The sequence below is a fragment of the Schistocerca piceifrons genome, chromosome 5, assembly GCF_021461385.2.
Source record: "Schistocerca piceifrons isolate TAMUIC-IGC-003096 chromosome 5, iqSchPice1.1, whole genome shotgun sequence".
Classification (NCBI taxonomy): Eukaryota; Metazoa; Arthropoda; class Insecta; order Orthoptera; family Acrididae; genus Schistocerca; species Schistocerca piceifrons.
In genome coordinates this window covers 71,923,039-71,937,779 of record NC_060142.1, presented here as the reverse complement: position 1 = coordinate 71,937,779, position 14,741 = coordinate 71,923,039, and the positions used below count along the sequence as shown (strand labels likewise).

General features: G+C 40.7%; 1 protein-coding gene across 1 annotated transcript in view; it reads left to right on the top strand.

Annotated features, from left to right (window-relative positions):
• Positions 1 to 14,741, top strand: part of LOC124798231 (UDP-glycosyltransferase UGT5-like) — a 111,652-nt gene that overhangs the window by 72,167 nt on the left and 24,744 nt on the right. The gene's annotated exons all lie outside the window — the stretch shown is intronic.

Below are 14,741 nucleotides of genomic sequence, written 5' to 3'. Positions count from 1 at the left end.
GATAGGGATCCGACGACTTCATTGAAATTATCAGTCAATAAAACGGATAGAGACACAAAATATTACGAAACAATCAGAGATTACGCAAGACCACCAACGCACAGACATAAATTACTATACAGGCTTTACCCTATACAGTACCACTGGTGTCACCGAAGAATTGCCGTGTGAAGGCCAATACAAAGGACGTGTAAACGGCTGTTTATTTACTGATAAAACAGTCGTCAAAATGGGGACAAACTGATATAACTACGTTACGTTTCGAGTTTCGTCGCCGGCAGCTGTGACAGAGCGGTTCTAGGCGCTTCATTCGGGAACCGTGCTGCTGCTACTGTCGTAGGTTCGAATCCTGCCTCGGGCATGGATGTGTGTAATGTCCTTAGGTTAGTTAGGTTTAAGTAGCTCTAAGTCTAGGGGACTGATGGCCTCAGATGCTAAGTCCCATAGTGCTGAGAGCCGTTTGAACCATTTTTCGAGTTTCGTAACATCTAGAAAAATGCGTCGTGTTTGGCTGTAATTTTTCGTACAGCAGACGGATGACACAAGAGAAAGAACATGTCTCAATGTAAGCATAACTAGAAACAAGTTCCATATTTTTGTTTTTGTATTGTATGTAACCATAAATAATTGTAATACAGAATGAGATTTTCACTCTGGACCGGAGTGTGCGCTGATACGAAACTTAACTGGCAGATTAAAACTGTGTGCCAGACCGAGACTCGAACTCGAGACCTTTGCCTTTCAGGAGTGTTAGTTCTAGAAGGTTTGCAGGATAGCTTCTGTTAAGTTTGGAAGGTAGGAGACGAGGTACTGGCAGAAGTAACACAATTATAATACAGTTTGTCTTATCCGAAATACCGGCAATGTTGAAATAATTTATACATTTTTAACGGATTTTAAGAAACGTAGCTAACTGATATGTTCTTAACCAGTTCTGATTAACTTCGGCTATTCTTCGAATAGTATGTTCGTTATGGCAGTCTCCTATAAGCAGAGCGTGCTATTTGTCGTTGATAGCAAGTGTGTTAATTCATTTGAGTGTTCTTACGAAAACCATTGTGTGATTTAAACCTGTGAACGTGTAACTTGAGTTTAACACATACATTACAAAATCGTGTTAAGAAAATCAACTGTTACGCAGATATTTACTCAATTGTAGAATTTATTTAGATCGCCTCGTAAAGCTCACATCGTAATTTCGTTTCAGAAAATAGTAGTAGTACCACAAACAAACTTCCTGATGGCGCGCTCTTACTTAAAAAAAACTTGAGGTTTCAGTAAAAGATGCTCCATTGTCAGCCTACTAATGTATGTCTGTGCACCAACGATTCCACTCGCAAACACAACCGAAATTACAGCTTGATAAGCGAAACTGATGGCAACCATGCATCTGTCAAATAAACTATTACATAATAGTTGCTCTAAAGAAAGGAAAGGCAATTTGAAAATTCTATCTGATGACAAGTCAGATTTAGTACAACCAACCGTTATTACTCCAAGAACACAAATAGATTGTAATTAAAATAAAGACACAGTGACGGAACCACTATAACGTATTGATGTCATAGCCATATCAAGTATGTAACAAATAGTATAGTAATGTTTTCTAGTTATTATTTACGTGTAATATTAGAAATATTGTACCAGAATTATGTACCGTTTACTTACAGATGACCTGACGATGACTATTTGCTCACAGGCCTGTTGTACTGATTAATACGGTCTGACTTAGCAGCGTTTTTGGAATCGTAATTACAAAATGTTAAATCGATGATAAGTAGGACCATACTCAACGCCAAGTAGGAACATAACGACCCTACGAGACTTGCGTACTGTGCCGTGGAACTTGAGTTATTCAGACTGAACTCGGAAAAAAGCCTGCAGAGTCACATCTATTAGAACATTAACATTACAACTATGTTGTATGTTACCAAAGTCCCCATAACATAACCGTCACATAGAAAATGACACGATTAGGTTACACAGCATGATCAATTTATAGGCAATAAGCTGTTACAGAAAGGTCGTGGTGATTGAGCCCCACTTCACTTCGAAAGCAATACCACACGGGTTTCCTAACATTAATTGCAGATATATAACATATCCCACGTTTCACAGCGATAATACATACATCAATAAAACTTTTGCATCACCCCAATTTTTAGAACTCCTGAAGATACACGTTGACTGTGGATATTATATCACAGACACTATTCCTTTGACTGTTCAGAGATGTCAGTAAACCCGCCCAAAGATGTAAACAACCACGCATGAGCAGCACCTATTAGACGTAGGGGGTCCGATAGCCGATCAGTTGCAGTCATTCCACCAGGAAGGAGGTACAAGAGTCGTGTTGTCTATAGTTCAGCCATGCCTAGACGGTCAATACCACGGTTCGATCGCGTCCGCATTGTTACTTTGTGCCAGGAAGGGCTCTCAGCGAGGGAAGTGTCCAGGCGCCAGGCGTCTCGGAGTGAACCGAACCGATGTGGTTCGCACGTGGCGGGGATACAGAGGGACAGGAATTGTCGATGACATCCCTCGCTCAGGCCGCCCAAGGGCTACTACTGCATTGGATGACCGCTACCTACAGATTATGGGTCGAAGGAACCCTGACAGCAACGCTACCATGCTGAATAATGCTTTCCATTCAGCCACAGGACGTCGTGTTACGACTCAAACTGTGCACAATAAGCTGCATGATGTGCAGCTTCACTCTCGACGTCGATGGCGAGGTCCATCTTTGCAACCACGACACCATGCAGCGCGGTACAGATGGGCCCAGCAACATGCCGAATGGACCGCTCAGAATTGGCATCACGTTCTCTTCACCGATGAGTGTCGCATATGCCTCCAAACCAAACAATCGTCGGAGACGTGTTTGGAGTCAACCCGTTCAGGCTGAACGCCTTAGACACACTGTCCAGCGAGTGCAGCAAGGTTGGATTCCATGCTGTTTTGGGGTGGCATTATGTGGGCCTGACGTACGCCGCTGGTGGTTATGGATGGCGCCATAACGGCTGTACGATACGTGAATGCTATCCTCCGTCCGATAGTGCAACCATATCGGCAGCATATTGGCAAGGCATTCGTCTTCGTCGACGACAATTCGCGCCCCCATTGTATACATCTTGTGAATGAGTTCCTTCGGGATAACGACATCGCTCGACTAGAGTGGCCAGCATGTTCTCCAGACATGAACCCTATGGAACATGCCTGGGATAGATTGACAAGGGCTGTTGTGGACGACGTGACCCACCAACCACTCTGAGCGACCTACACCGAATCGCTGTTCAGTTATAGGACAATCTGCACCAACAGTGCCTTGATGAAGTTGTGGACAGTATGACACGACGAATACAGGCATGCATCAATGCAACAGGACTTGTTACTGGGTATCAGACATACGGGTGTGCACATCAATCTGGACCACCACCTCTGAAAGTTTCACTGTATGGTGGTACAACATGCAATATGTGGTTTTCATGAGCAATAAAAAGAGCGGGAATGATGTTTATGTAGGTCTGTATCCAATTTTCTGTACAGGTTCCGGAACTCTCGGAACCGAGGTGATGCAAAACTTTTTTTTTTGATTTGTATAAAAAAACCCTAATACTGACAGAACAAATATGGCTGGCAGTCGAACCCAGGTCAGAATTATTCCAACATATATTTTAATGTGAACCTTTCAGGTACTCGCAGTTGTTCTATGTCCACACATCTCCATCTTATAATTTTCTACATGGAGCCCCCTACACTCTTATTTGAAAATTTTCACGTAAGACCAGCAATTACGTTTCTAAAATCTGAAACCACCAGTAGGATTATTAAAATTAAAAACTACATCTTCATACAATAATAAATTTAAAAGCACATTAATGTAGAATGTAAAGATCATCTTCTATCACGTATGGTACAGTTCCACTTGTCTAGCTGCCGTGACTTGTTCAGACCTTTCTGTTTATTGTCCACACAGATAACAGGTAGATACTGTACAATAGAGTTCCTGCTCCCCAGCATGATACAGCAAAATCAGTGTGAGGTCCCACGACACAGTTAGCATTCCACAGTTAGGTGAAAATGATTTGATATCAGAAATACACTATAACCTAGTTTTCACATCACTGTTTTGTGGACTTCATACGCGCACAACAGCACATGCACTAACCCAGTAGGCAAACAATCACCAATAACGCCTCTCCCATTATGTGAGTTATACGTAGGGGGCGACAAGGAAAGACCAACTATACCGCCCATGACTTTTGGTGTAAAGCAAAGTGAAAACAAGCAATGAATAATGTCAGTTCCTGCCTCGTTCCATGAAAAGCGGCTTCCACCACGTCCGTGGTATACAAGCCTAGTTCCACTCTGAAGGCTGGGACTCAAAATCTCCATAGACTGACATGGTAACCACTGCAAATTTCCACGTCAGTCACAGATTGACTGCCATAGTCCCACTTGTTACACACACGTTCTTTTACATCCTGCCACAGATGAGCCTGCACTTGTTATCACTCTGCAATTCCCCATGCAACAACAATCCTAGCTGCCGCCTCCATGCTCCCTGTGTTACACGACAAGCAGCTCATTGAAGCCACAAACCTATGGATAGGTGAAGATATACCAACCAGCAAAGTACTAGAGGGCAGATGGGTTGTTCACTAGGCCATTTAGGGTCGTACAGTCATGTCGTGTACGTAGATTTAGGAAATGGACTTGTCTGCAGAAAAATGAACATTGCTGCTGCACCCCTGCACGTTTATATGCTGTAGAGCGCTGGTGCATGTTACCCACGGTCGTCAAACTTGTGCTGTATGGCATTGTGGTGACGATCTGTCAGACACTAGAAATCATTAAGAATGCTATTGTGTCACAGGTGGACTACAATTCCAGTAGTGCCACCAAGTCAGGCAGGGTGGCGGCCTGAAACTCTGCTAATTGCTCTACAGAACATTCTTATTGAATTCAAATATCAATGCCCAAGAGTGTCACTCTCTAGCCCTGCTTGGAGTGTGTGTAGCTGTGCAGGGGAAGGCTACAGCTTCCCTTTAGGACAGAGATGCTGGCAGAATTGGTGCCCGCTGCAGACACCAGGTAGAGTAGAGGCAGTGGCTTACCCTCAACATGACAGATGACGATCTGCTACTGGGCCCTAGCGGTCAGGCCTACAGAAGGCCAGCTGGGTGGTGACAGTCACAGCATCCCGTCAGTCGCAGCTCAGTAGTCGTCACTGCAGCTTTGCAACTCACAGCTGAAAACGCCCCTCCAACATGCCATGGTGCTCCACGGTAATTTGAAGGTGACTACTCATGTAGATTGGACCTTGGTCTTGACTGGACCACGAAAGCTGAATAGAAATCCACCAAGACAGCAGTAGTGTATGGTGGGTGCGCTTGTGTGCTCTGGCACAGTGAGGCAACAATGACATCATGCATCCTGGTTTTCCCATTTGGTTAGCTCTATTGGTTGATAGATGATTTCTCAACTTTACTTTCAGACATTTCTTTCTGTTGCGTCAGTAAATGAATAGTTGCTCTTACAATTGATCTATGCTTTCTGTGACACTATGTGAAGTCACCATTATGACGTTACCCTTCTGTTACCATGGTGTCATTATGCTACATTCACAAGTAAGTCACTTTTATCAAAAGATATCTCTCATTGTTGACCTTTGTTATTACGAATCGAAGCTCTCCCGCTATACAAAGAAAGAGTGAAGAGTGTCATAGAAATATGTGTGGTATTAGAGACATGTACCTTCGTAAGTTGCGTTTATTCTTCTTAATTGTTTCTCTCACACTGTAGCAGGATACGCCCCCCTAGTTCTCAGTTTCCACATGGTGCCATTTTATGCTTCTTAGGGCTGGAAACCTGCCCTCCTGAGGTCAATATGAAGGGTATCTACGGAACGTTGCTTCCGTCTCCCGATACGTCGTTTACAGTCGTCTTTCAGCGAAAACCCTATAGTTGCTATTGTTTCTTGATCTGCCCTAAGTGCGTCTCGATAGCAATGAAGATAATTTCCCTTTGGTTTCAATGATAGGTACAACTCCATACAGGGGATTTCATCGTTAGTGATATGATAATGATGTTCTAGGGCAGAAATCCACCGAAGCTCCTTGGTTTCCATAACAGCAATGCTTTGCTCTGCTCCTTCCATTGCGGGCTGACATTGTGTTCTGTACAAGTCAACTTTGCAGACTGCAAACTTGAGTCTGTCAACATCTTTATATAACAAGGCACATCATGCATCGTCAGATCTTTTAAGTATATTTTAGTTAGTTATTTAATTACATGTTTCATAGATGACTTGAACGACTCTTTCGTTGAAACAATGTGTAAAGACTCAATTTACAGGACATGTGTGCATGGTTTGTTTTAACATAATGAACACATTATGTTTTGTTCCTACTCAAAAAAATTACACTTAAAAAGGATACAAATTTTTATTTATAATGGATCCAATGTGAAATACTGTTAATGCATATGAATTTGGTAGTAACGTAATTTAATTAATTTAATTGATATTGACTCTGAGGTGTTTACACATCACCCATCACTCTCATTATTGATTATTCTATAGGAATTTTTTAAGATAGTTTCAACTTGGATGAGATAAACTATAATGTAGTAGATCTATTGGAAACTGTATCTAGGAAGAGGTTCAAGACATAATATATTAGTGAAGTATTTTAGTTACACTGAAAATTTTTCTCTGCAGATCAAAACATTTTGGTTCGAGACTGTATTGTATTGAGTTTTTGTTTATTCAGTTATTAACAGAAATAAATTCCTTGTGTTCCATTGTCATATTATTCATTTATCTCATAGTTTATTGGTGATGTAAGTGATTTATGAAATATTAAATTAAATGTGTTAAAGTAAACTTAATTTGTTGTAACTTTGGAGCAGGGTTTATAAAAATTTTAGCTGTTATTTTGCTTCTCTCGATTAAGGTTGATTTACAAATAACTTATAGTTAATATGTCATAATTATTGTTAAGTTATTTTTAGAAATGATATGTTGATCGGTTCCTAAGATATCTAGTTATTTAAGAAAAAAATTAACTTTTTAAAGTTAATATATTTTTACTTAATTTTTAAATTCAAATATTAACTTATTTATTCTCTAATGGATAAGTTTTAAAGTTATTAACCTATAATGTACTTATTTTAGAATATAATAGTAAGCTTTAAACTAGCTATCTTTAAGATTATGTTTGAGTTCATTATTTTAGAATTTGATTCGATAATAATTTTGGGCATTTAATTAAGATTTTAGATTTAATTTAACAATGTTTGTAACAATGATGATTTTAGTATATCTACTTGTATTTAATATTTGCTACTGTTAACTTGTTGTAAGGAACTATGCAAAATAGATTTCTGCCTGTTTGTCAAAATCATGTCCTCTTGATAATATTTTGAGTTCTGGGCTGCTCACTTAGTCATTTTTTAAACATCCACTGTATTTTGACCATGTCAAAGGTAGCATAATGATTAGTCTCTTAATCAGTGGCTTGATGAGAAATCAAATGTCTCTTAATAAATTTTTGAGTTTAACTTTTAAGTCAAAATTTATCGTTAGGACGAGAAGATCGTATAGAGCTTAACATTTTACTTTTATAGACTTTTTGCTTGGTCTTTCTACATTTAATGTTAATGTTTTGTTGAGTTGAGGTGAAGAATAAATAAACTCTTCTTCTTCTTGTTCTTGTTCTTCTTCTTCTTTCGCTTTGACAGTCTTAGGACCACGTTAATTCGCTTCAGCTTCGTTTCTTCTGGTCTTTCTTCTTTCCCAATATTCTTTCATTCTCATACTTTTCAACCTCCTTCGTTCTTCTGTCCAAGATGATTTTGTTCTGGGTCTCGTTCTGTCCTCGAAAGTTTAGAACCCCTGAATTTTTAATTTAAAAATTACCCTGTTGTATATCTCTGGTTCCTGTATTCTGATTTCTTCCAGATCTCTTTGTATCTTTTGAATCCATCGTACTTTGGTTTTCTTGTTCATCAGAAATTGTGTGATTCGTCGTGTTAACCTCCCCTGGTCCATTCTGAGGATGTGTTCGAAGAACGTGCTCCTTCTTTTCCTGATGACGTCAGAAATTTTTTCTATCTTAGTATTCAGTTCCTGGTTGGCTCGGTTTCTAAATTGATCATCTTCTGTTCTTCAAGGACCTAATATTCTCCTGAGAATCTTTCGTCCTATCAGTTCTAGCCTCTTGATCACTCTGGTTCTTGCGATGTTGACAGATTCTGCTGTGTACAGAACTTCAGAGTGGATGACTGTTTGGTAATGTTTCAGTTTTGCGTTTGTCGAAATATTCTTCTTATTGTAGGTTTTGATAGTTTATATGCTATGTTCATTTTGTTTATTCGTCCTCTCATTGTTTCTTTTTCGGTCAGTCCAATGTCTATCCATTCTCGAAGGTATCTGAAACCCTCCACCTTCTTAATTTTCCTTCCTTCTGTTGTCATCCGTCTAGGAGCTGTTGTGATGTTTGTCATATATTAGGTCTTCTCGATAGAGATCTGTAGGTCTGCTTTAGCTGCCTGTCTCTGCAGTTCTGTGATTTGGTTAACTGCCTCTTCTAGTGATTCGGACAAGATCACAGTGTCATCTGCGAATGCTAGACAATCTACCTTTACTCTTTTATTCTTACACCCCAGTCGTGTTTTACCCAGTCCTTTCATTCCATGTCGCCACTCTCTGATCATCTTATCCAGGACACAATTAAAGAGCAAAAGGCAGCGTCCGTCTCCCTGTCTCACCCTGGTTTTAATCTTAAAGGCCTCTAACAGCTTTCCTCTGAACTTGTCCTTGGATGTTGTGTTGCTTAGGGTCTGCTTAACCAGTTCACTGGATTTTCTATCCAAACTCATCTCCCCTAAAATTTGGAACAGTGTGTGTCTGTCTACAGAATCAAAGACTTTCTTGAAGTCTATGAACGTATGCACTAACTTTTTGCTCTTCTGTTTTTGATAAGCGTTTATCAAATGGTTCAAAATGGTTCAAATAGCTCTGAGCACTATGGGACTTAACATCTATGGTCATCAGTCCCCTAGAACTTAGAACTACTTAAACCTAACTAACCTAAGGACATCACACAACACCCAGTCATCACGAGGCAGAGAAAATCCCTGACCCCGCCGGGAATCAAACCCGGGAACCCGGGCGCGGGAAGCAAGAACGCTACCGCACGACCACGAGCTGCGGACAAGCGATTATCAGTTTTAGATTCAGGATCTGTTCTGCGCGTGATCTCTCCTTTCTAAAGCCTCCTTGGTGCTGATCAATTGGTGGGTTTCATTGTTCTTCCACTCTGTTTAGCAATGATTTTGAGAATACCTTATAGGTCACAGGTATTTAAGAAATTCCCCTGTAGTTCCCAGGTTCGTCTTATCGCCTTTCTTGTGTTTAGGATGTATTAGTGCCGATATCCAACGTTATACAAGCTGCTCTACCTCCCAGATTTTTCGTATAGTTTGTGTTAGTTCTATGATCACATTCTGGTTTGCATACTTTAAGAGTTCTGCGATAATCATGTGATTCCCAGGTGTTTTGTTATTTTTCAAGATTCTTATAATGTTCTTAACCTACTCTATAGTTCATGGTTCCGCGTCATGGTTTGGTTCTTTCTCATTGTAATTGAATGTATCGGATGGCGCTTCACAATTCAGGAGGTGTTCAAAGTATTCGGCCAAGATCTGACTCTTTTCCATGTCTCCATACACTGTCTTTTCTTCTTTATTCTTAAAGCTGAGGTTTGGAGGATCACAGCTACTTAAGTTGGTCTTCAATATTCTATAGAAGTCTCACGTGCTGTTCTTCCAACAGTCCTCTTCTATTTTAGTTAAACGTTCTTGCAAATATTTCTTCTTGAGACTTCTGATAGTTCTAGCAATGGTTTTCATTACTTCTTGGAAGTTCTTTAGATTTTGTGGTGTTTAGTGAGAGTACCAACCGACACACGCTTTCCAACACTTTCCGATTGCTTTACCTCCTACCGAGCACCATGCATGTTTCTTCCTCTTCTCCAGGCAAACTGTTTCCTTTGTGCTGTCGATCAGTGCATCTTCCAACTGTTCCCAACCTTGATGGTTCTTCTACTTCAAGCTCGCCTTAAAATCTGTGCTAATTGTAAGTTTCTCTGTATCATACTTCACAATATGGGTAGTGTTTTTAGTCTGATGGGCTCTTGGTAGAATTTTGATTTTTATTTTGGATAGGAAGTGATCTGTGTCTAAATTTGCACCCCTGAGGACTTTGACATTTTGAATTTCCTACTCTGCATGTCTTGATATCGCTACGTGGTCAAGCTGAAACTCTCCTAGCAATGGATTGGGAGATACTCATGTTTTCTGTTTTCTTGAAAGGCGTTTAAACGCCGTTGATTTCATTATCATGTTGAATGTATTACAAATTTCCACTAGTCGTTCGCCATTCCGGTTAGTCCTGTTGTGGGCTGGATAGTTCCCCATTATATTTCTAAACTTTCTCTCTTTCCCTAGCTCAGCATTGAAATCTCCAAGTAGTATGATAGCATTCTTAGTTCGAATCTTGGATAGTGTTTCCTCCAGGTCTTCCCTAAATTCTTCTACTTTCTCTGGGTCGCTTCTAATAGTGTCGCTTATGGGAGCATGTACATTGACCATGCTATATATTGTATTTGCTCCCCTAAAGGTAAGTTGGAAAGTCTGCTGTTTCTAGAGCTGAAGTCAGTGATGGCTCCCAGGATTTGGTTATTGATTATAAAACCTGTGACCAGTTGAGGTACATTCTTCATTACTCGCTTGCCAGGTTTTCCCTTCAGAATGTGATATCTTTCCGATTCAAATGTTGCTTTGTCTGTATGTCTTGTTTCTTGTAATGCAGTTTCAATAATTCTTTGCTTGTCCAAAGTATCAGTAAGATGTTTCAGTTTTCCAGTTTTGAAGAGTGAGTTGACATTGAAGGTAGCAAAGTATGACACTTTCTTACTTTTCTGTCTCTCACATGCTGGTGGGAGCTCTCCAGATTCAGTTAGCTCACTAACGTTGTCATTGTGGATTGGTTACCACCTGGGTTAGTGCCTTCTATAAGCGAAATTGCCGTCATGCTGAATCGAATGATTTGTGTTGGGGTCAACACCTAAGCGTTGACAGGGTTACAACTGGGGTACTTAGCCCCAGAGGTGCCCTGAGATGTGACCTGGCTTCTTTTTTACGACTTATTTGGGTGTCAATCCTCCTCTTTATGCAGGCTTGGGACTGGCAGCAGCACTTTTGGGTTACTCAATCCAAATGTTAGTACTGCAAGCATATAAATAAACTCTTCATTGTGAAATAATTGATTTATATTTGTTAACATTATCAATAAGTTACGATCGTAAGATTAAGTTACCTTAGGGTAACAGTCTAATTGTTTTCAAGAGCTGATACTGACAAAACAGATTACGGCCTCGAATTTGGATTAAGAATAATTTTGGATGCAAGAGCCCAGTGATTATTTCTGATCGGCCTTTAAATTCTTATATGATGTGAGTTCAGACCGGCTTGAGCCAGATCGATTTCTATCCTAAAGTTATTTATCCACATAAGCTACCAGTTTTTAAACCAGTGTATCCATAGAATATGCGTTTTCCTGGTTTAAGGTTAGATTTGTAAATTTTATGTTAGTGGGCAAAGATGTTCGTTGCTGGACTTTGAGCTACTTTCTGAACAACTGACATCTTTAGTAACAGATAATAAAGGTCATTTTTCATCAAGTGTTGTAGGTATGTACCTCACTGTTGTTCTTCAATTGTGATGGATTATTTATGATGAATATGTGTAAGGAATATATGTGCTGTGAAGCCACAATTAAAATGTTTAGATCCTGGAAAAGATAGCTACATGATGTCTATGGGTGAACACCACATATTATTCCTATTGCTCGCTTTTGTGCAGTCAGTACCTTGCAAGCTATGTCACGAGATTAATTCGTTTGTTTCCGAGATAAGGTTTTGTACAAACTATAAAAGTAGCTAACTGAACTATTTCACAAGCTTAGTAACATAGTTCTTCCAGTTCAAGTTAGAATCAACATATACACCCAAAATTTTGGAGCGTCCTACCATATTTACTGACTTCTTCTCATATGCGTCATCAGTTTTTGTAGGACTGTATTTCCTGTACAGATTTGAATATAGTGTTTCTTTTTTTCAATTTGGAGAGAGTATCTTTTCTGAGAACCAGCTAATAATTCCACTGTGGCTGTCCCTCCAGTGGGGTTTATCGTAGCACGAGCATCGTCTGGAAAAAATACATATTTAATGTTAGGTAGAAGACTATTAACATTTACAGGGTGATTTTCTCCACGGTGTACAAACCCTAGGGATTGATGGATAAGACGATACGGAACAAAAAAGGTCTAATGAACATATGTCCGGAAATGCATGGCTTCGATGCTAGAGACCATTTACTAAACCATACTTTGTCTCAAAAGTATCGTGTATGCAGAGCCAATCTGAGATGTAGAGACACTGGAGCAGTGTATTCATGCTGCCTTTTACTCTATTCAGATGCAGCATGGCCAATATGAATGTATGGGATAAAACACGCTATTGAATACTTAAGGTACCTGGAAATATTGCTTTTGCCAGTGATGCATTTCGTATATTATGAAGGACATTATTTATTAAGTTCAAAGAAGTTTTCATAATTCTGTTTGAAATTCTGTCAACATCACACGAGCTTTCGGTTTTTTAGAGATTTATTAATTTCGGTGAAGGATATTGGTGTTAGTTCTAGTTGCTTAAAGCTTTATGGAATGACATTTTAACATATCTCTTGCTTCTCCAACTGCACCCTGTAATTCCTATAATACAAAACCATATCGTGTTATTACACACAGGGCGTTACAAAAAGGTACGGCCAAACTTTCAGGAAACATTCCTCACACACACATAAGGAAAAGATGTTATGTGGACATGTGTCCGGAAACTCTTAATTTCCATGTCAGAGCTCATTTTAGTTTCGTCAGTATGTACTGCACTTCCTCGATTCACCGCCAGTTGGTCCAATTGAAAGAAGGTAATGTTGACTTCGGTGCTTGTGTTGACATGCGACTCATTGCTCTACAGTACTAGCATCAAGCACATCAGTACGTAGCATCAACAGGTTAGTGTTCATCACGAACGTGGTTTTGCAGTCAGTGCAATGTTTACAAATGCGGAGTTGGCAGATGCACATTTGATGTATGGATTAGCACGGGGCAATAGCCGTGGCGCGGTACGATTGTATCGAGACAGACTTCCATAACGAAGGTGTCCCGACAGGAAGACGTTCGAAGCAATTGATCGGCGTCTTAGGGAGCACGGAACATTCCAGCCTATGACTCGCGACTGGGGAAGACCTAGAACGACGAGGACACCTGCAATGGACGAGGCAATTCTTCGTGCGGTTGATGATAGCCCTAATGTCAGCGTCAGAGAAGTTGCTGCTGTACAAGGTAACGTTGACCACGTCACTGTGACCGAGTGAGGTGGCGCAGTGGTTACACACTGGACTCGCATTCGGAAGGACGACGGTTCAATCCCGCGACCGGCCATCCTGATTTAGGTTTTCCTTGATTTCCCTAAATCACTCCAGGCAAATGCCGGGATGGTTCCTCTGAAAGGGCACGGCCGACTTCCTTCCCCATCCTTCCCTAATCCCATGAGTCCGATGACCACGCTGTCTGGTCTCCTTCCCCAAACCAACCAACCAACCACGTCACTGTATGGAGACTGCTACGGGAGAACCAGTTGTTTCCGTAGCATGTACAGCGTGTGCAGGCACTATCAGCAGCTGATTGGCCTCCACGTGTACACTTCTGCGAATGGTTCATCCAACAATGTGTCAATACTCATTTCAGTGCAAATGTTCTCTTTACGGATGAGGCTTCATTCCAACGTGATCAAATTGTAAATTTTCACAATCAACATGTGTGGGCTGGCGAGAATCTGCACGCAGTTGTGAAATCACGTCATCAACAGAGATTTTCTGTGAACGTTTGGGCAGGCATTGTTGGCGATGTCTTGATTTGGCCCCATGTTATTCCACCTACGCTCAATGGAGTACGTTATCATGATTTCATACGGGATACTCTACCTGTGCTGCTAGAACATGTGCCTTTACAAGTACGACACAACATGTGGTTCATGCACGATAGAGCTCCTGCACATTTCAGTCAAAGTGTTCGTACGCTTCTCAAGAACAGATTCGGTGACCGATGGATTGGTAGAGGCGGACCAATTCCATGGCCTCCACGCTCTCCTGACCTCAACGCTCTTGACTTTCATTTATGGGGGCATTTGAAAGCTCTTGTCTACGCAACCCTGGTACCAAATGTAGAGACTCTTCGTGCTCGTATTGTGGACGACTGTGATACAATACGCCATTCTCCAGGGCTGCATCAGCGCATCAGGGATTCCATGCGACGGAGGGTGGATGCATGTATCCTCGCTAACGGAGGACATTTTGAACATATCCTGTAACAAAATGTTTGAAGTCACGCTGGTACGTTCTGTTGCTGTGTGTTTCCATTCCATGATTAATGTGATTTGAAGAGAAGTGATAAAATGAGCTCTAACATGGAAAGTAAGCGTTTCCGGACACATGTCCATATAACATATTTTCTTTCTTTGTGTGTGAGGAATGTTTCCTGAAGGTTTGGCCGTACCTTTTTGTAACACCCTGTATAGGGGGTCTCTGTTAAATGTACTCGTAAATTGGTCCAA